Source organism: Manis javanica, chromosome 11 (assembly GCF_040802235.1).
Source record: "Manis javanica isolate MJ-LG chromosome 11, MJ_LKY, whole genome shotgun sequence".
NCBI classification, from domain to species: Eukaryota; Metazoa; Chordata; class Mammalia; order Pholidota; family Manidae; genus Manis; species Manis javanica.
Window position 1 is genome coordinate 16,421,602 of NC_133166.1, and position 23,167 is coordinate 16,444,768.

At 44.2% G+C, this 23,167-nt stretch overlaps 1 protein-coding gene across 10 annotated transcripts in view; it reads left to right on the forward strand.

Annotated features, from left to right (window-relative positions):
• TENM4 (teneurin transmembrane protein 4) overlaps positions 1-23,167 on the forward strand; it is a 711,224-nt gene that overhangs the window by 137,691 nt on the left and 550,366 nt on the right. For all 10 annotated transcript variants that reach the window (XM_073215955.1, XM_073215950.1, XM_073215952.1 and 7 more), the window contains exon 2: positions 7,053-7,108. The gene's annotated coding sequence lies outside the window, so the exon portion shown is untranslated. The remainder of the gene's footprint in view (positions 1-7,052; positions 7,109-23,167) is intronic.

The following is a 23,167-nucleotide window of genomic DNA, read 5'->3' on the forward strand; positions in this document are numbered from 1 at the left end:
TCTCAAAATAGGTCCACATTTCATACCTCTTGCGGTGGCTCTTTCCCTTTTGCAAACATTGTGCTCATGAGTCTTGCTTGAAGGCTTTCTTGCCCCATCCCATCCTGGGAGAACTGATCCCTTCCTGGCTGGATCCCACTGTAGATCACAGGCTTCCCCATCTTATCTGTAACACTTTGTACCTTGCAGTGCAGGAAGCATGCCATACTGGTCACCGTTAGTAGCAGCAGCTATACAAGCAGGGAGTGCTGCTCAGGACTGACTTGCAGGCCTTGGCTAGGTGCTTGAGAAACGCTGTTCTGTAGCCTGCCCGCAACACTGCTAGAAGGTTGGGATAAGGGTCACCATGTTGCAGGTGAGGAAGCCGAAGCTCAGGGAGGTGAACTAACTTTCTCCATATCACACAACTCATCTGAGTCCGAGCTGGGATTTGAACATGGGTCAGGCCCGTGCCTAATCTCTCCGGCTTCCTGGCCACCAATTTCCATCTGGGTCTGACACAGAGTACACAGCCAGCAACTGTTTTTTGAATGAAAGGGTGAGCATGAAGTGGCTGGGTGGAAAAGTTGATGTTTCAAAAGAGAGCTGACTTGGTTGGTTTTTAAAAAATCAAAAATGTCTGTCTCCTGGTTCCACGGGCCTGGTTGAGAAGAAATGATGGTATCATGTAACATCTTGGATTGCTATTGGGTTTTCCATGTCTCTAGATAAATAGTAAAACCATTATTATCTCTGATGCATAACACAGAAAACTGGCTCGCTCTAGAAACAACAGAGGCTGGGGACACCTGTGGATGAGGCAGCTGGAATGAGGCCCCACAGGATATGCTGGTCTTTGGTAGGCCAGTTGATACATCAGAATTGCATCTGTGAGCCTGCCAAGCCATGGGAGATTGTTAGGTTGTTTGGGCCAAGGCTCTGTGGTTAGAGTAGTTTTCTCATCCTGAATTGCTTCATGCCTAAAAGGATTCATTTTTGTGATCTCACAGGAAAAACGAAATCTAACCAAGAAATAGTGAGTAAGGACAAAATCTTTGACTCTGAAATACCCAAAAGAAAGCAAAAATAAGCATGTTTTGAGGACCTAATCAGCAGCAGAAGTTGGGGGCACAAAAATCTGAGCACCAACAGTGATGAAGTTGGAAATTATGAAGCACAGTCCTTGGGGGAGACGCCTCCCCATTCAGACATCTGGCAGCAATGCAGCCAGTTCAGCTTGGGTACAGAATTCCCAGAAATCTGAAAAGGAGATACTTGGAGCTCGGAAAGTGTCTCTGAGCCCCAGGGGTGCTGGGACCTCAATAGCAACAGCAGTGGGGACCTCCAGAAAGGAGGCATCTCCCATGCCTTCTCTAGTCCAACTCTGTGAGTCGCTGTACCCTTCCCTTGCAGGTCCTGACCCTCTCAGGCCACGTCCATCCAGGTACAGAGGGGAACCCAGCAAAACCTTAGGTGAGGCCTGGAAGCCCAGTGCCCTTTTCCCAGCCACAGAGCACCTAGGGATGACCCGTGGACATCCCACTGTCTGCTCCCATTCCTAGAAGCACACAGCACTGGGCTTCTGCCCTGATTTTCTGTTCAGATCCATGGTTCTCACCTGGAACTGGATGATACTTTTGAACCTCAGTGAGCTCGGTTGGCTGCCTAACATCCTGCCCTCCCAAAACCATCCCAGTCATCCCTCAACCCACTCCTATATGAGTGGGCAGGCACCTATCAGTAAAAACAAATAGTCATTAGTAATAACTGAGAAATATGTTGATTCATTAAGTAATAATTATGATTCATAATTTAGTGGTTTAGAGTATGACTTACTGACTGGGTTTAGAATCCTAGCTCCATCATTTATCGTGTGACTTGGGGCAATTTATCAGCCAATTACTGCCTTAGTTTCTACCTAAAAAATAAGGAAAGTCACCCCTACTGCACCAAATTGTTTATGAGGGTTAAATGAGTTAATATTTAGAAAGTGTTTGGGACAGTGCCTCACACACAGTAAGTAGTATATTGTCAGCTTAATTATAATAGTGGCAGTACTAATAATACTTGGCAATATTTGTTGAGCCTTTGCTAGGCAACACGGACACAAGCACTGCAGTGGCCCACACCATGGGTGGTTTTACTGTGCCCACATTTGAGGTGGAACATGGAGGCGTAGGAAAGTTCAGTATGCCACCCAAGGTCACCAAGCTTGGAGGTGACTGAGCCAGGGGTCAAAGCCAGACTCTGATTCCAGACCAAAACCCCATAACAGCATTTAACAAAGACTTATTGGACCCAGGAAGTATCCCAGTCTCTTGGATAGATCAAGATCTTTAGATGGAGAAGGACAATTCCATAGAGAGGAAAGTTCAAAGAAAAGGAATCTTGAAGCAGCAGCTGGAGGATTGGCCAGGAATGAGGCTTCAGATGTGGACAAGACCAAAACTATTTATAGCATCTTGGTCTTGCCTTTCCTACTGAAACCCAGTGTCTTCCAGGGCAGGAGAGAAGCTTTTATTCTTCTCCTGAGCCTCCCTGAATAGGCCCCAGCAAGTCCCTCACCAATTCCTCATCTGCAGATCTGCCTGCCCTACTATGTCAATGACCAGAGCTGACCAAAGTGAGCCCGTGGACACTTTATATGCAATTGACTGTCATGCCCAAGGCAGCACCTCCTGATTGACTCAGAGACCAAATTAAGCCAAGAAAATAGTGGCTCCATAACCTATTCTAATCAGCTTCCATCCTGAAGACCCTTTAGGAGATGGGAGAGGAGTGCAGTTTCACTAAATTTGGTGCCCCAAAGGCTGAGTTGAGGACAAGATAGACTCAGGGAGCAGAGATGGAGCTGCAGGAGAGCTGCGGTTCTCTAACCCACCTACAACATGTTTTTTTGTTTTTTTGTTTTTTAATTCAGTAAAATAACATAACCTAAGAAAATATTCATAAATGTAGGTATCGATCTATAGAGGGGAAAACCATCAACTCCATAATGCTAGACAATGCAAATTTATTTAAAGATGTTAGTAGAGAAGTCAGATTACATATAATTACCATATAATTTGACTTCAAACGAAGTTCATTTAAGAGACATTCATGAGTGTGGGCAAAACACAGGGTAGAGAGGAGAGGGGGGAGCTACAGAGAAGCACAACGCTTGGACCTTGCTCCCCGGATGCCTCCACCCAGTGATTTACGGTTGCCAAAGCCGAGGCTTCATAATTTTTACATGGAAAACGATGTGACAGTACATCACGATTAAGTTTAATTAAACCATAAACTGTGCCCTTGAAAGCAGGCCTGGTTTTTCACCTTTTCTGCTCTCTGTAGGAAGACCCACATTAATTTATTCATAAAACTTAGAGAGGATTGCTTGGTCCTTGGAATAGACAAGTTATTTGATTTTTTTTTTTTAATTTAAGAGAGAAGTTAGTTCAGGGAGGATTTGTTGAGCGCCAACTGTGTGCTTAGGTGCCCTGCTGAGTCCCGAGTAGACAGCGCTGGCCAGAAAGCTGCGGGCTCTGCCTTCATGGGGCTCGCGGTGTGGGACTCACTCAATGAGCTGTACCAGGCAGCACTTAGTGACAGCTGTGGGATGTGCCAGTAAATAGCCACAGGAGCTCACTGTGACTGGGTGTCCAGAGCTTCTCTGAGGAGATTGTATTTAAACTGAGAGGCCTCAAGGATACGTTTGGATTGGCTAGCAGAGGGTCACAGGGTTACATTCTGGACTTGAAATTTGATCTTTAATGGAATAGAAGCTGTCAGAGGAGATAACTGATTTGAATTGAAAAAAACTCCCTCTAACTCCTGGATGGTGAGAGAATGATAGTAGAGGATATGCAGTTAGAAAGGCTACTGCAGAAGTAAGGTGAAAGGTGATGGGGACACTGGAGAGGGAGAGAAACAAGCTGATTTAAAGCCTCCTTAAGCAGTAGGACAGGCAGGATTTCGTGAGTGCACAGCGTGGAGAATGACGTGTGGGGAAGTATCATGGGCTCCAGGTTTCTGGTGGTGCCATTTACTATGATTGATCATGCTAGAAGAAGGCAAAAAATAATAATCAAGGCAAGAGACAAATGGCAAACTCTTATATACCAAACAAGAAAGATTAACACCCAACCAAGAAATGGGGAAAGGCCAGTGAGCATGGAATTTTCAAAAGAAGAAGTACGTATGTCCAAGAAAGACGAGAAGATATTCAGCTGAGATTCAGAATTGCAGATTAAAGAATCTAGGCTCCATTTACTTAGCATATTGGTGAAGATAAGAAAGCACGCTGAGGCCTGCTGTTGATGAGAACGTGGGGAATTGGCATGCATATGTGCACCTGGTGGGAATTGAATGTCTTTTGTGGGGGCAGTTATACATTTTTAAGAACATTAAGCAATATAGTCTAAGTACACAATCAAACAGCCACACAAGGATATATGTACAAAACTATTAGAGTACTTTCACTAATGAAAATGGGAAATAACCTGTATGTTCATTAGTGGAAAAATGTACTTTAATGTAATCATTTAAAAATACATTAAAATCAGTGTCTATAGTGTGATTCCATTTTGTAATGTGTCTGTGAATGTCTGTGTGTGGGAGTAGTATACAAAAAGGTTTAGAAGGAAATCTATCTAAAACCATATTGCACGTGGAAGATGAGTTTTTATTGTAGTTAATGTATTTGGGTAACCAGAAAACATAATAGCTTAAAAGAAAAGAAAACAATAATGCAGTATGACACAGACAGTGATTGAAGTGTTACTGCAAGGGAACCCAAGGGAGGGAGCCACTGATTCTCACTCAGTTTAGTGGGAGAAGGCTTCATGGGAGGGGTGTCATTGGAGAGAGCATGAATAATCGGGGTTATATTTGTTTGTTTTCCTGTTCTGCACAGCTCTGTAGCTTAAATTCACAAGAAATGAGGAGCTCTACAGAGAAAGCCAGAGCTGTTTCTGCGGGCCTTTCAGTCTATTTGCTCTCTGGTCATAAAAAATTCATGCCAATTAATTTAAAACCAGATGACAGGAAAAGGAAGCTTAGAGCTCTAGAAAGACATTCAACAACAGCTCCAATCAGTGTGTAACACAGTCACGTTACTACTTTGCCCACTTCCCTGACTCGGTTGGGATTTTATATTCATTTGCAGAAGTAACAGCATTCCTGGATATTATGTTATCAGCCCTTTCTAGTTCCTTGGTTACTATCTTGGATCTTTGAATAAAGAATCACTTGTACTTCACGTTTTCTATACTTGGCTTTAGAAATTATGCAGCTTCTTACCAGAGCGCCCTTTGGGGAACTGAAATATGCCTTGATAGGATCTAGTTGTGACTTTATGGAAAAGCGGTCCACCTAACAGAACAGGATGACCCTTTCTTGATTTGGAAACAGAACTTAATTGGTGGCCTGATGCCAATAGAATTGTCAACTTGGGTCTGAGGAGGAGCAGAGAGGAAACTGAACATACTCACAAAGCACTGGGTCAGAGGTGGGCATATGGGGGCCCAAGCCCCAGTTCCTTCAGTTACTGGCTATGTGGCCCCAGGCCGCTTTCTTGACATTCATTAAGCCTTAGGTGTTTTTATTGTTTCAGCTTTGAAATGTGACAGACCTAGGTTGCAAGTTCTGGTGGCAACACAGTGTGGGATCTTGGCCTTCCCAGGAGAAAGTTAGGGGCACAGCTGGGTGCTGTAAGGGTAGCATATGGATGAATATTGCCACTGTCAAAAAATGATTTATTTTAATAATATTATTATTAGATGTTAGAAATTTGTATATATGTATGTGTCTGTGTGTATGTATAAAACTATACATACACTTCACACCTATGACTTCACAGATATTTTTATATAGAATGGTGGTACTTAAAAATTCCTTTAAATTGTTAGCAATCCTTTTACAGTTATAGTATCCATCTTACTTGAAAGTTGCCTTTCATTGGGCCATAGAGAGAAGGGACAGAAATAAACACTTGCACAAACTTAAAAAAATCCATTAAAAATGAAGTTAAGCAGAAAATGTGAATTGATTTGGAAACATTAAAATTGGTAAATGATAGTAGAGGTAAGACATTGATATGGTAAAAACTGTGAAACTGGTACCTGAATGAGCACAGTGGGCCTCAGAGGGATCACCGAACCCCATGTGTTGTCGTTTTCTTACCTATAAAGTTCCCAGGGTGGTTCAGAGGATCATGAGGTTATTAGTAGTAATTTTATCGTTATTCTGTCAGTATTACCAATTGTCATAGATATTATTGGCTTAATAGTTGTCACATAGTAGGGACTCAAATATATGAGTTTCCTTCCCTTTCCCCTCTTCTTTTTTGAGAGTTAAAAGTGATTTCTGAGATCAGCCAGTCTCGTTTCCTTATTTTCCAGAGGAGATAACTGAACCCAGATAGGGAACAATTGGCCGAAGGCTCCTAGTCCTGTGCTCCTCACCCTGCTAGGCTCAGGGGTGCACAGTGGCTGCCAGAGACCTGGCCACAGTCCTTACAAGTCTCGGGGAAACTGACAAATACTTGGGAACGAAAAAGAGTTAACAATGTGGGCAACAGTCATGGTCTAACACTGGGGGTCGGGGTGGGTGCGAAATCACGGTCTGCGTGTGATTTCCAGTGTAGCACATCTTTATAGTCCTGCTCTGCATAATGGTAAACTCTGTGTATAGAAGAAAAAAAAATTTTTTTAAATACTCCCAAATATTGGAAGGGAGTATGTTGAGGTAGTGGCACTTTTTGGGGTTTGTTTGTTTTTGGCTCTATTTCTCTCTGTGTTTTCATGGTCTTTTGCATTTTTACATCTGTGAAAAATAAAAATAAGTGTCAAAATGATTGGAAGCCTGTATTTTCTGTACTGAGAGATCATCATTGGTGCTCTGCTTGGTACATAACTATTAATTATCAACTTCATTTTAAAAATAATTCCCTTCCAGCTCCTGATCATTAGCAATTTGTCCAGTTTACGTGGGATCATGAGCCGTTGGTAACCAATAGAAGGTATAAAACCTACAGTGCATTTCAGTCCTGTGGTTCGCAAGGGATTAATTGTGATTGTCTTCTTGTTTTGCAGATGAAAAGGCTGAGAATCAGAGAGGGCTAGTGATCTCCTGGACACTTGGTCAGTAGGTAAGTGATAATGCTGACAGTGAGCACGATACTCATCTCATCTCCATGACTGGAGCTCTGTAGGCTCATTGTCCCAATCTTGTGACTTTTCTGGCTCGTGCAGTTCAAGCCAGGAAATAAGATGGGTTGGTTTGAGGCATTTGGATATTATTTGCACTGGTGGTTTCTGTCTCTTCTCACTGTCGGGTTGGAATGTTTCACAGGCGAGTTTGTGAAGGCCTCCTAGGCAGTGGCTGGCCCACAGTGGATCTTTCTCCAGGAACGGCAGGGCCATTAAAACCTGGCCCAGGCTGGGGCTAGTAGGACATCACTGACCCTTCAAGTGATCCAGTGGTTTGGTGCATCAAGAGCAGAGAGCCCTAGACTAGGGTTTCAGGGGATCTGGGTTTGAGTTCTACCATTAAACTGCTCTGTGACCTTGAGCAAGCCCCTTAATTCATGGATTCACTCATTTTTCGTTCCTTATTTCAAACTTTTTTCCCCTACGGTATTTGGTGCCAAAAAAGGAATACAGCACAGTCTTTGCCCTTGAGGTACTCACAGCCCAATTTATAAGTTCTCCATGTCCTCATTACTGTCTTACCATGAGAATTTCCAACATCTGCTTTGGAGTTTACGGTCTGTAGGGCATTTTGTGATCTTCCCCAAAACTCCATAAGCTCTAAGAAGTTGTTAATGCCATTTTGCCAAGGAGAAAACTATGGCTCAGAGAGTTGGCCAAGGCCATATAGTCAGAGTTAGAGCTGACTTTGAAACCAGACATACTAGCTGCAAAGCATGCGTTTCTGATAACAACAAACTGTTCTGACAGATGGTTTTAGTGCTTGAGCGGGCAGTTTTGTACCCTACCCCTGAGCAGGGAGTAAAATGTCAGGCAGATCAGCATCAGGAGGGATCCCGTGCCGGTAGAAGGATGCTTTTCTGTAAGAGGTACTTTCCTGTGTCTAGCTGATCATTCCAGAAAGCAATGCCTGCTGTAGCTGTGAGCAAAGGCAGCCTTGGGCTCTGGGCAAGCTGAATACTGGGGGTAAACATGCCCCAGGCCCCTCCTCCTGGTGGCTGGAGTCAGTCTATCAGAGAGGATCTGCTCTTTTCAGAACACTGCTGCTTTTCACCAAAGCTTAAGGATTCCAGTAGCCTCTGCGTCTCTAGATGTGCCTGGCCTCAGGCATGACATGGCGAATGATTCGGATTAGAGGCTATGCTGTTTGTTTGTGGGGATGACAACTTCTTGAGCATGACTCCCTCAAAGTTTGCGATTTCAAAGGGTGCATAACCTCAGCAGTTAGGCCTGATCTTTCCGTTTTACAGAAAAATGTGTGTATGTGAAAGCTGTGAATTATGGCCATCCTTGATGAGATATACATGACTGGTGATAGATAGCATGTGTGGGACTTGTGGGGAATGTGTGTGTGTGTGTGTGTGTACGTGTGTTTAATCTCTAGGAAGCATTTGTTATGAAAAAAAGAAAACACGGGTGTAACTTTTCAACAGGACCCAGAAATGGGCTTTTAATAAGCACTATTAAACTCTTTGATTACAAGGGGGAGGCTGGCCATTCTTTCATCCTGGCTTGGATCACAGCTCTCCCTTGCCCTGCTTGGAGGTCAAATAAAAACTGCTACTCGTATTAGTCTCTCCTAAGCCCGTCTCCCCCTTGCTGCCCCTTCCCCTGTGCTTGTCTGATCTCTCCACTTAGACCCACACAGACAGGGCTGGTGTCAAGACTGACAGATGATACCTGCGAGTGCACCTGGAATCTGAGCGTCCTGTGCCCTGCTCTGCCTCAGCAGGAAACTTTAGGGTCTTTGTTTAAGAGGTGCTCTGAGCCAGGAGAGATCCGGGGCTCCTTCCTTTCCCTGAGAGTCACTTACAGCCACTGACACCCAGCAGGACTATGGATGTGCAAACCCTCTCCTTTAGGGATTGTGTTTCCCCTTGTCTGACGCGGGAGGAGGAGAAGCTCCGTTGAAAGGCAGGTTTCACTCCAGACTGAAAGCATTCTGCCAGGTCTCCTGAGGAAGCTGGTTCCCAGAGTGATTATCTTTCCTGAGCCAAGAGCGAGGCGCTCTGTAACAGGAAGCTAGGCAGGCTTAGCAACAGGCTTATCAGGCCGTGCTACAAGGATGTTCATGCATGTAAACAGGTCTGGGTCTGTGCGGTTTTGTCCCTGTCTGTGCACTGGGTCAGTTCTGGGGCTGGTGTGCTCTGGTTTGTACAGTTCCTTCTCAGAGGTAATGTACTCCGTGAAGTGTGGAATGCTGCCTACATTGTCCTTGTTCACCCCCACAGTACCCAGCATGGGGGTCCCTGGCATGGGGCTGAGTGTGCAGTAGGAGGTGGCCAGTGTTTGTGCACGCAGAAGCCGCTGGCTCCAGGCAGCAGAGTGCCCCAGGTGGGGTGCTCAGCCTTGTATAATAGAGCAGGCCTGCATTTGAGTCGTAGCTTGGCCTCTCAGTGCACTGATCTAGTCAGTTTCTCTGTGCCATGGTTCTGGAGGGCCTGCCCTATTTGGAATATGCTGCCTAGTTTGTGCCAGCAACTCCATTGGAGTGGCCAGCCTCTGGTCCCTGTGGCTCCAGTAATTGCCTTCAGACTGGCTACAAACCAGATAAGCCACTGAGCATCACAGTCCTGCTACATATCCCAGGTAGACATGCTGCCTTGACCTTGAAACCTCCCCAGACAGACCCTCCAGAGCTGGCACAAGAGCCATCCAGTGTCAGCTCTCCAACTACCCTTAGTCGCTGTTTCAGAAGGCATTTATTAAGCACGTAGCATGTGCAAGGCACTGTGGTAACATCATAGGTATATTTTTTTTTCTAATTTTCACATCCATTTTCCAGATGAGATAACTAAGTTTCAAAAAAGGTAACATGCCCGGAAGTATATAAGTATTTAGTGATAATGCTGAAATGAGAAAGCTCTTGACTTATATGCAGCATATAGCACACATGGCTACTGAAAAATGGTTGCTACTTAATACTTATGGTTCTTTTAAAACTAATCATTTCTAGAGCACTTAACATACTGCCTCCTGATGGTTGGTCCTTCTGTGATTTCTCCCACTGGACAGTGAGGTTCTAGAAAGCAGAAACTGGAAGCCCCAGCATCTAGTATTATACAGGGTTTATAGCAACTGATCAAGCCATTAGTAATGGCAAACCTTACCTACCACTGCCTATGTGCTAGGCAAGGTAAGATAGATACTATTATTATAACCATTTTAAACTAAAGAAAACGAGTTTGAGGAGTTTGGGTAACTTTCCCAGGTTACCCAGATCTTCAGTGGCAGAGTGGGGAATGGGAGCTTGGCTGTCTGACCTACAAGCTTGGTTCTCAGCTGCAGTGTCTTGCCTCACCAGACGCACTGGCCTCTGTGGATGCCCCAGTGTACACATGGCCACAGCCAAGTGAACTCCTATGAAGCTGTCGCTCAAATTCAGTGCCGGCTTATCTGGGGCTCTATGAGGTTTCCATCCAGAAGGGATGAAGCTGGTGAAGGCTGGGAAGCCAGTCATGTATAAGACAAAATGAAGAGTCATTAATAAGACTCACAAAAAAACAGTGTCCTTCCTGGAAAGTAGATCTGATTTATAAGACATAAGCGAGGACACAGTCAACATCAAGAGGCATGGAGATAGTGTGCTCCGTGGAGAACAGTGGTGAAGTGCTTCCGTGGTATTTCTGGGGGTATTTCTTAGGCCTGGCAAGTACGCTGCTGCAGACTCACTGGGGATGAGGCCGGGTAGGGGGAAAGGTCCTGGTGCACTGCTGTCAAGGGAGGGCCTTTCCTTCTAGGACCGTCCCAAAAGACCCAGAAACCAATAACTTATTTCATCATGTGGAGCTGCATCTTATGCAAGCCAAAGAAATGGTACTCCACCTTCACTGCCACAAGATAATTGACCCCTTGTGGCTGTGTCCGCAGGACAGCAAGAGCATGTGCTTTTAGTGACAGTTAAGCAGCAGGGAGGCAGATGTGAGCTGGGAAAGAGCGGGGCTTTGAATGGCTCTGGGCGGGACAAGGATTGCAACTACTGACTCCTGAGGGCTCACACTTTGCTTGAGTCCAGGCTCTGTTCTGTGCCCCGGGAACTCCAGTGAGGTGTGGGAGTGCCCTCTTCTAAATGCTAGAACAGAAACAACTGCTTCGGGAGACCACAAATGAGCACTTCTTGGCCAAGAGAAAACTCAGAGGAATGACAGCATGCTGGCATATCAGCTAGAGCCTTTATGGATGTGTCTTTGGGTGGGCTCAGGGCTTTGCCATTCTGGGGGCTGGCCCTCGCACCCCAAAGGCAGGGCATTACTGCGCCTTCACGCAGGACTCTGAAGTCACTTACTCGTTCTCCCACAGCAGTGGCTTTTAAACTAAGCTCTGCAGAGCCCTCAGGGTTTAGTGACAGCCTACCTGGGACTTCCTTTGGAGATGGGCAGACAATTCTCTATTGGCTCTGGAACCTTGCTGATCCTCTTTCTATTTGGGTGGGATGTACTCCCATGACCATGCTGTTCGTCGGCAGCCGACTTCTGTTCTCATCGGCCATGGTGTCTGTTCTGATTGGTTGCTGTCTGTGCCATACCAGTTGTTAAATATTTTCACTTTCACTCCTGCTTGTAAGCCTGCCTTATGCAGAGCCAGGGCACCCATACTAGCTGCATCCTAATAAAGGTGCCTCACTGGCGACCAACCTACAAACCAGTGTGGAGAACCAACGTGGTTTTGGCATCTTGGAGAAGTGCTGGCTGTGCTTTCTCAAACACTCTAGGGCCGCAGAGTCGCCTGAATGTCACCAGCTCACATGGCTGTGTGGGGGCTTGGCAATCTGCCTGCCCTTCCCAGTGCCACCAAACCAGGAGCCCTGATCTCCTGCAGAGGCCGACCTGGGAGCAGGAGTTGTTCTTTTCTGCCCCAGCGCCTGGCATGTCTCTATGGCATTAGGTGCATGCTTCATTGCGTGCTCGGAGGTATGATTCCCAATTCACTCAGCTGTGCCTTTAGGAAAACAAAGCCCTCAAATGAGCAGGATATGCCAGCTGTTCTGGGAAAATTCCTCATGTGTGTTCTTTCCTTCCCCCTTTCTCTTAAAGCAAAAGGGAAAAGGAATGGCAGAAGTAACATTACATAAAGGAAAGTACGTGCGCTTGGGACTCAGGCAGACTGTAGGATTTACATGCAGGCTCTACTCCTCAGGTTTGACCTGGGGGAAATGGCTCAATCTTCTGGCCTCAGTTTCCAAGGTCACACAACTAAATGGCAGAACCCCTACTCAAACCCTGGGGGTCTTTGCAGAGCCCTCCCCCCAAGCCTCTCCAGCTCTAACTCAAGGCTGTTTAACCACTGAGTGATCCATGAGAAATGTGGCTGAAGATGAGCGTGCTCTTCTTACAAGCTAATTCTCTCCTACTCTTGTTATGTGTCTAACGGAAATAGAAAAAACTTCCATTTACTGAGTACCACCATGTGTTGGATACTACATTATGTGCTTTGTGTTCAGTATCTCATTTATATGTCACAATTTCCCTTTTAATATGTTTTGACTCTGCAGATGAAGAGACAACAGAATGAGCAGCCTTGTGAGATAGTGAGCTACCCATCAAGGGAATGGTCCAAACAGGAAAAGGATGGCTCCTTCTTGGCCTGTAGCCATGGAAGGCTAAATCATCTCCCAGAGTCCATGGTACTCTTCAGCCCTTGCCCAGGATCAGAACACTACCAAGTTCCCAGGACTTGGCCAAAGTAGAAAGGGGGCGCTGAAGGAGATCCTCTAAGATAATTCCAGTGTTTTAGTGTTTTCTAGAAATCATGCATTTACCGTGAGCAAGCAGCAGAAGCCAGCTCAGTGCTTTCTGCCCATGGCTGGAATCTACATGTTCAGCAATCAAGACACCCAGCTGCTAGTCTAGGTTTTGTCATTGGTTGAGAAATCATTTAACCTCTGTATATTTTGTTTAAAGGAAATAATAGTAACTTAAAAGGGTTGCTGTGTCTGTAACATTATATATATATATATATATATATATATATAGGTTGAAAGCATCATGCCAGGGGGAGTCATTAGCCTATATTGTTCCTCCTGGTGACATCTTCAGTCTATAATGATCCAAAAAAATGAGTCAGAGACAAATGCTGTCTCCTCTAGGGTTAGGGGCTGGGGGAGGAGTGACTGAAAATGAGAGGAATAGGGCTAACTCATCCTTTTTAGATTAGAGAGCCTCCAAGCCTAAACCAGGAAGTTAGCTCTACATAGGCAAGAGAAGAAAGAATGAAGAACTGACCTTTGAGTTTCCTTGCAGACAAGGGAAAAAGGGAGAGCTGATGGATTTACATGTTCCCACTGGCTAACATGGAGTCTTTGTTGAGGAGTAAGTAAACACAGATGGCAAGCTATTAGCTAACACAGAGAGGTATAGTTTATGCAGGAATGGCAGATTCATGATGTATTAGGTAGGGTTCCAAAGACAGAACCTGGAACAGAGATTTGCATGCAGAAAGTTTATTGGGCTTGCCCTCAAAATCAGCATCAGTAAGGGAGTAAAAGAAGTACTGTTGGATCAAGAGGGAGTTGGACAGGAATGCATTCACAACGGGGGCATCAGGTGACCCCCTAGGGTTTGCTGGAGCTGGGATAGCTCCCCAGATACCCCTCAGAGGGTCAAGGGGAGGTGGTCTTGCAGCAGTAGCTATGGACTCCCTCTGGGCAAGGCAGCTTCCTTGGCTGAGGGCCATTCCTGGAGAGGGACGTAACTGAGAGCACAGTCGCCACAGCTGGAGGAATGAGTGCCTCAGTCCCAAAGGGCTTATCTGGGCAGCACATTATAGCACGCATGACACGTGGCATGCAGGCTGCCATTCTTCCCTTACATCCCACTGCAGACATCACTAATTGCAGCAGCTTTTACCACTGTGTTCAGATCAGGGCTCAGGATTCTTTCAAATACAAATGAGCATTATCAATCAGTTGGAATTGGCTCATGAGGAGGGAGCCGTTGCTACCTTTGGCCTCTTCGTCTGTAGGAGACATTTACTGATGGTGTAATAATAAGTCTCCCGTGTTATGATTGCTCTTTCAAGATCGAATCGTTGGCAAACCTTAGACAATTTCTCTGACATGTCTAGTAGAAAATGTGATTTTCTTATATTTTTCCTTACTAACCCTTCTGACCACATTCCATTTGAGCTCTGTCTCATTTTCCTTTTACCCTACTGAATGAGGTTTTCCCTATGATTCATTTCCTTTCCCTCTCTCTGTCTCTTTTATTCTTAACCACACACTCTCTTGTCCTCTCATCTATCCTTACTTCAACCATTGGCCCACTTTCATAGCATCTGTGTCTAGCCAAGGAAGGAAAGGATGCTTAGGGACTCTCTGAAGACGAGGTGTCATGCAGGAGATGGTGCTGAGCTTTATATCTCAGCTCTTTTGGCTCCCAAAGTCTGTGTGCCTTCTTCTGTACCTTTGAGATATGTGTTAGGATGGTATCTTGATGACTCCAGGTTCTTACTGAGTCTTACATGGCTGAGAACAATAAACTTCGGTGGTTAATCCCAGAGGTCACTGTGTATCATTGCAGAGTGCTGGTGGCACCCCACCCTGCTGGGCAGTTTGGAAAGCCTTCTTTTCTCCCTGAACAGAGTAGTTATAGAGTGCTTAGTACAGCTTGTTTCTTGGGCCTACCAGCTACAAATTTCATTTAATTCCAGAGCAGCTCCAATAACAAAGGACCTTTAGGATCACAAACTCACTGCCAGGGTCTATGGAATGGAACTGATACTGAAGCCAACGAATGGACTCGTGACAGCTCTTGATAAATGAGACTTTGGGCAGGCCAACTGGCCAACCACCAACAGCCTGGTGGCATCCCTGAGGGACCACCCAAGTCTCTGTGCCAAATGCCAGTGCTCTGATCCTTCATACTTCTTTTTCAAGGAAGATGCATTTGGTAAAGGGAGTTCTTTTGCTGTGAGGTGAAGGCCAGTTCCATCAAAATCAAGGGTCAGTTGGCTGTTACTAGAGAAGACCTATAGAGGCCCCTATTCTGTGCGAGATACAAAGCTATGCCCTTTGTGTAGGGAATACAAAAATAACACAGGGTCCCAACCTCTCCCCCATGAAATGTGGGCTGGTGATTTTTTAGTGCTGTATAAATGGAAAACATGGGCTTGCCTGCCTTCTGATGTGATGCTGTAGGCTTCTGAGCTCTTATAGTCTGTTAATTTTGCCCTCTGCCTTTGAGACCAAGACTTCTTTGCATGGGGTGGTGGTGGTAGGGGGGTGTTCAGAATCCTCACAGTGAGTGGAAAGAGGCTGATTTGATACTCGCTTCTCTCTCTGATACAGGCTTTCTGTATGACCTCAGGCAGGGCACCTGACCTCTCTCGCCTCAGTGTTACCTCACTGTCCATGCAGAAAGGGTCTACTGTAATGGCTCAAGTGCCTGCTCTTATGTAATGCCGTGTTCATAGTAGATGCTCTGTAAGTGATACCATGTTTGGCTTCCCTACCCCCAACTCATTACTTAGTGAGAGAGAGCAGTGGAGAAGAATTTACTAGACATTGCTGACATATAGAACATGAATGTTTCCCCAGGAAATGCTTTAAATCTTTGTTGGATGACCCAGAGCTGAATGGGTTCTGGGGTGACCATCTGGCATGCTTTCTCATGAGACCCCAAAGGGGACAGGATACATGTGCAATACCTCCTACCAACCCTGACTTGGCTAGAACTCCTCTTGGTTTTCTGATTCTTCACCACCATCCCCTGCCAACAATCCACCCCAGCCTGCCGCTGCCCCACCACACACACACGTCGTACTCCTTCCTAGTGAGATGTGGCCAGGATTGCTCAGAAGAACAGATGTCTATGGCAGAATAGAAGGGGGCCTGCACCATGAGCTTTGTGAAAACAGAACACTGTCTCGACCTCTCTAAGACTTAGTCTTCTCATTAATAAAGTAGGATAATAATACTTTCCTTGCTGACGTTGTCTGAGGATCACACACTATAGAACAAACATGGAGTTTGTGGTTATGGATGCTATCTTCTGGGAGTTTTCATCTCTTGGTCTGCCCCCTTCACCAATAGCTCCCAACACAAATTCCCAAATATATTTTGGTTTAAGCAGATGACCTGTCCAGCAAGCTGCTTGTGCATACATTTACTATGGCTCTTTCCAATGAACTTGTTTTAGTTATTTTTCTCTGTCTTCTTCTCTAAATTCCAAGATATTTAAAACAAGGTTCAGTCATAATACATCTATAACCCCAGTATGTAAGAGATGCTCCGTAATTTGAATAAGCGAATGAATATGAAAGATTATGGACACTACGGGTGTTGGCTATAAATCTGTGCTGGATGTAAGGCCTCATGTAATCTCACAGCAGCCCTATGAGGTTGATAGTATTCTAGTCCCAGGAAAAGGAAATCGAGGCCCAGATCGGTGAAGCTACCTATTCAAGAGCTCGCTGTCAGTAGCTAGCAGAGCAAGGGCTGACCCCTCAGAGCCATGGGCTCCAAAGCTGGTTCTCGTCTTCTGCACGGGGCTATCTTCCCCGCTCTCTTCTTTTCACATGGTATTGCACAAACAGCGATAACAAGAAAAACAAAATTACCTTCCATCTCACCACTTCTAGCAAGTCAGCTGTTTCCATTTTTCCACATTCCCTACAGTCTCTTTCCTGCATATGTTTTTTTTAACAACAGCATTATTGAGATGTAATTTATATGCCATAAAATTTACCCTTTTAAATTGTGCAACTCAGTTTTTTCTCGCATATTCAGAGTCATGCAACTATCACCACTAATTTTAGAACATTTCATTACTCCAAAAAGTAACCCCATCCTCATTAGCAGTCACGCCCCATTCTCTGCTCCCTCAGCCCCTGGCAGCCACTTTACCTACTTTCTCTTTGGACTTGCCTATTCTGGACATTTTATAGGAACAGAATCATATAACATGTTGCCTTTGTGTCTGGTTTCCTGCCCTTAATATAATATTTTCAAGATTCATCCATGCTGTAGCATGTATCAGTACTGCATTCCTTTTGATGACTGATTAATACCCACACATATTTGCTTGTCCATTTGTCAGTTCATGGCTATTTAGGTTATTTCTCCTTTGAGTGATTATGAATAATACCACTATGAACATCCCTATACAAGTTTTTATGTGGACATAGTTTTTGTTTTTAGTTCTTTTGGGTATGTATCTAAAAGGGATATTACTAGGTCATATGATAACTTGGTAATTAATATTTTCAGGAACTTCCAGCCTCTTTTTCCAAAGTAGCTGTACCATTGTGCAGTCCCACCAGCAATATATGAAGTTACCAATTTTTCCACATCCTTTCCAACACTTTATTGTCTCTCTCTCTCTCTTTTAACCATTTTTCTGGGTTTTGAAGTGGTATCTCACTGTGGCTTTGATTTAGATTTCCCTAATAACTAATGGTGTTTAGCATCTTTACATGTGCCTATTAATCATTTTATATCTTCTTCACAGAAATATCTATGCAAGTCCTTTGCCTATTGATTAGTTGTGTTTTTTTCTTTTTATTGTTGAGTTCTTTATTCATGTGGGCTACATGTCACTTATCTAATGTATGACCTGCAAATATTTTCCTATTTATTGGTTTTCTTTTCACTTTCTTTATCACGTTCTTTGACGCAGGAAAGTTTGAATTTTGATGAAGTCCAGTTTATTATTTTTTTCTTTTGTCACTTGTGCTTTGGGTATCAAATCTAAGAAATCACTGCTTAACCCAGAGTCGTGGAGACTTAAGCCAATGATTTCTTCTAGAGTTTTATAGTTTTAGTTTCTACATGTAAATCTATGACCTTGTATCTTGTGTGAGGTATGAGATCAGTTTTATTCTTTTGTGGGTGTGTATCTAGTTATCCTACCACTGTTTTTTGAAAAGACTGTTTTTATCCCCACTGAATTGTCTTGGTGCTCTTGTCAAAAAGCAATTGATCAAAAATGTGAAGATTTATTTATGGACTCTCACATCTGTTCCATTGATCTATATGTCTGTCCTGATGCCAGTGTCACCTTGTTTTGGTTATTGTAGCTTCATAGTAAGTTTTGAAATTGAAAAGTATTGGTCCTCCAACTTTGTTTTTTTCAAGATTGTTCTGGGTATTCTGTAGCTCATGCATTTGCATGTGAATTTTAGGATCCACTTATCAATTTCTGAAAAAAAAAAAAGAAAAGAAAAACCCAGCTGGGATTTCAATAGAGCATGCGTTGAATCTGTAAATTGGAGAGTATTGACATCTAAACAATATTAAAGACTTCTAATCCACAAATATGGGATGCCTTTCCCTTTCTATGATATTTCATAATATTTAATATTATATATATAACATATAAAAAAGGCTTGCACTTATAAAGACGTCTTGCACTTCTTAAAATTCCTAAATATTTTATTCTTTTTGATGCTATCATTAATAGAATTGTTTTCTTGATTTTATTTTTGGATCGCTCATTGCCAGTATATGGAAAATGAATTTTGTACATTGGTCTCGTATCCTACAGATTTGCTGAACTTGTTTATTAGTTCTAATAGTTTTTCACTGGGATTTTCTGTATAAAAGATCTTGTTATCTGTGAGTAGAAATAGTTGTATTTCTTCCTTTCCCTAATGTGGATGCTGTTTTTCTTTTTCTTGACTAATTCTCCTGGTTAGAACCTCCAGTACAATGTTGAATAGAAGTATTAAGAGCATAAGTTGTCTTGTTTGTAATTTTAGTGGGTAAGTTTTCATTCACTGATCCATCATCAAGTTTGATGTTAGCTGTTTGTTTTTCCAATGATGATCTTTATCAAGTTGAGGATTCTTTTATTCATAGTTTGTTAAGTATTTTTATCATGACAAGGTATTTAATTTTGTCAAATGGTTTCTGTGTCTATTGGCAGGATCACAAGGTTTTTCTCCTTTATTATTTTAATATAGTATATTATATTGATTTGATTTTTGTGTTAAACCAACCTTGCATTCCTGAGAAAAACCCCACTTGAACATGGTATATAATCCTTTTTATATTTGCTGGATTCAGTTTAATGATATTTTCTTGAGGGTTTTTTTGATTCTGTATTTATAGGGGATACTGATCTGTAGTTTTTTTTTGTTCTTTTTCTTGTGACATCTTTGACTGGTTTTGGTGTCAGGGTAATGCTGGCATCATAAAATGAAATGGGAAGGTTCCCTTCCTTTTCTATTTTTTTTGTAAAAATTTATGAAGTATTTGTGTTAATCGTACCATCTTTTGTGGGGGGGTCTTTAAAAAGTTGTGATGAGGGTAAAACATATGACAACTCATAATTTTGTCTTATCATATACTTTTGTTAAATGAATATATAAACCCAGGAACTTGACACTAGATTGAAACCTGAAAATTTCCTTATACATAGGACGGTGAATCCTCTACCATTGTGCCAGGAAAGATAATACTGAGAACTTGGGGTGGATAGGCAAACATGGTTCCTGCCTTTTTTTACAGTTTTAAACATTTCAGCACAAATACCTAGATGAATGCTCCATTGAAGCAAAACTTCCTCCTTCAAAACAGGTAATAGATTGACCTCTTGACCACATGCTGAATAAGAACACCATTATCTCCCCTGGAACTCATTCTTGTTCTCCTAGAAAATCAAAATATCCACAAGTGTTAATACCTCAGCATTAACCTCAGTTAATACCTCAGAGTGTTAATAACTCAGTTAACCAAAGAACTGAGTGTTTGTTTTTGTTTCTTTTTAACATGTAAAAATGTGGAAAGACTATTCTGACTTAAATTGCTTGGAACAAGAAGCAAGAATTTAAGATTATAACCTGAAGTGTACAAATTTCACCACATTACAGTACAGGTAATGATGGTGCTCAATCCCTGAGTATTTCTAAAGGAGAGAGGCTTTTAGTTGTGGTCATTCACTCTTCCTTTAGTCACTTCATTAATTCATTCAGCAATTACATCTTAAGCTCCTTTTCTATGCCAGGCCCTGTACTGAAGTGTCAGGTCACAGATAGGGTTCCATTTCAGTCCCTACCCCAGAGGAGCTCCCAGTCTAGTGGGGAATTATCAGACTCTAAAATGACAATTACTACCAAGCATGATCATGGCCATAATACAGGCAAAGAAGGAGGCCACAGAAATGAGGAGAGAGCTGATGTCAGGGAGGGCAGTGTCAGAGGAAATACGGTCTATATGGAGGATGGGAGAATGCATAGGAATTTGCCTGTGGGACAGGGCCATCCAGGCCCCGGCAGAGCCAGGGCGTCAGTGAAAGCAGAGTCTGTCTGCACATTCAGAGTCATTCATAGAGGCTCAGAGGAAGAGCACTGAAAGATGATTTGAAGAGACCCCAGTAGGCAGATCTTAAAGGGCTTGTGTGCTTTTTGAAGGAGTCTGAAGTTTATCCTGGGATAGTAAAGGTTTTAGTGGCTTGGGTCTTTTTCCTAAAGAGCAGCCCAAGGGCACCAGAGAGGCAAAACTGAAACAAGATTCTGTAACAGAGGTCAGGTCTAGACCTTAAGGAATTAATTGTCCCTGGATGAAATGCAGGTCTTCTAGGGTGTTGTCACTAAGCATCCCCCACCCGCTGGACCTTGTCTCCCCTTCCAGCAAACTAGGAAGTCAGACTCAAAAATACTGAATTCTGGTTCTCACCCTCACTTGCATGCTGAAATGGATGACACTGAATCTCAGTTGCTTGGCAGTAAAAAGTAGGCACCCCTACTTGATGCCTACTTCCTAGGGGTGCTGTGACACTGAAATAAGGGCACTCTAAAAGTCTGCAAAGATCTCGGCTGCAAGCTGGACCAAAGATGTGCCCGTTCCATATGGAAATAAGATCATCGATATTGGGACACATAGACCTGGGTTCAAATCCCAATCCACCCCGCTGGCTGCTTGACCCTGAGCATATCATTTAACTCTCTGAGCCTCAGTTTCCTTGTGTGTGAAACAGAAATAATCATAATACCTCCCTTTTGGGGTTGCTGAGAAGGAAGTACAGAGGCCTGTGCCAGTCTCAGGCATATCAAAGGTGCTGCAGAATTGCCTTTTCAAACTGCTTTTTCACTATCGGGGTTCTTGGGGGGCTGGGCATATGGCTCCCTCATCTCTCTATGTGCAGAGCCTAATGCCATGCTGGGCATGTAAGATGCTCCGGTGTTTTTGCCATTGAATTTACTTCCACCTCTCCATCCTTGACTCATTCCAAGTTTCTGTCCAGTTGAAAAAGAATTGACTGTGACCTTTTAGAAATATAAATAAATCAATAAAGAGAAAAAAGAGTTCAAATCATCTCATTTTATATGTGAGTTTTGCTGAGTGGGCCAAGCAGGTATTAATCAATTCAGGGCTACCGTATGGGAGCAGGAAGGGCCACAGTTCGTGCTTTCTCTGAGCCAGGATGGCTGCCCCAATTTCTTCAGCCAAAAGGCAGGGCCGTGTCTCTTGTGCATTGGGAAACTTTAACTTGAGAGAGGTGTGTCCTTAATGATGTTTTATACCTGTGGGCCTCCAGAGAAGAGCACTTTGGGAAGGTTAAGTGAGACAACAGGCTGCAGGAGCCACATGCCAGGGGGCAACAGTGTGGAGGGATGGGAAGAACACCCTCGAGTGTGTCCCGGGCAGGGCATGCACATGGCAGCAGCCCTGGAAGCAGGTTTAGTACAGTCTGTGCGCAGACTCTGTTCCCAGTCTGGTACCATACTTGACATCCACTGCTTCTTCTGTTCCTGCCCCAGTGGGAAGGGCCAAGCTCAGGGGCTCAAGAAAGTGCAGAACCAGGCCCTGGAGCCAGGGGCCCATCTAGCTGAGCCTCCCACCAGCATTGTTACTGAGTGCCAGGCTTAGGAGGAGTGACACAAGGCTCCCCACTGGAGCTGCTCATTATCGGGAGAGGAGAGGGGTCCTCTGGAGGCTGCAGTGAATCCACTGGGAGGCTGGATCTGGGAAAGCAGGGAATATTTGCTGTACATCTTGAAGGATGAGAAAGAGTTTACCAGACAGAGAAGGAAGCAAAGAATATTCCTGGTAGAGGGCAAGTTTACACAGAGGCTCTGCAACCTGGCAAGGCATAGGGTGCTGGAATAATGGGGAGAAGTGCAATGGAACAGGGTAGGTGTGAATAGGTAGGAGGAACGTGAGGTGGAAAGACAGGTTCTACTTGGTTAGGAAGTTCCCCGCTGGCTGGCCTATAAGGAATAGGCTGGCTTATAAGGAACATGACCTTGATACTGTGGGGAGTGGGGAAGCAAACCAACAGACAAAGGCTGGCCTGAAATCACCCTGCATTAATTCATGGAGTAATCATCTATAAAGCGCTAGTGGGCGCTCCCAGCATGCTGGGCTCTGGGGATCCAACAGTCAGAAGTAGACTTGATTTAGAGGAAGCTTGAACTCCACCTCTCGGCCTGCCTGCCTGCCCCTGTCTCCATAACGCCATCTTATCTGCTGTCCCTCTCCTAAGATGTTAAGCAACATAAGGTCTGTGTTACTCATCTTCTGCCTGGAGCACTCCAAGATCTGGGCAGAAGGTGATCAGAAACAACTATGAGATGAACCTATTGACACTGAGGGGGATTCTCTGAAATCATCAGATTGGAAATCCTGCAGAGCTGTGCCTGGCGAGGGAGTCCCTGAGGTAGAGGGAACCCCCCCTCCCTGGCCCTAATACCAGATTAGAAGGACACTCAGATGGCTGAGCCACAGTGTGTTCCTTTGTGTCTGGGGACTCTGCAGCTATAAATGTGCATGTGTTTGTGGGCATGTGCTCTGCACGCAGATGTGTGTGGGGGTCACACCTATGTCCCTGGATCATGTGCACTTGTTTGGAGCTGCTCGTGTTGGTGTGCCTGGGCAGTTTCCCTTCAGGCACTGTTTGTTTCTCTGTGGATCTAGAACCCTGTCTCACCGTGAAAACAGTCCTATTGTTTGTGGTTTCCTGATGGTGACAGTGTCCCGGACCCCACCTGTCACTCATGCACATGCACACACACCTACCCGACAGCACTTGGGAGCCGCTGGCTCTGAGAATTCCTGAGAG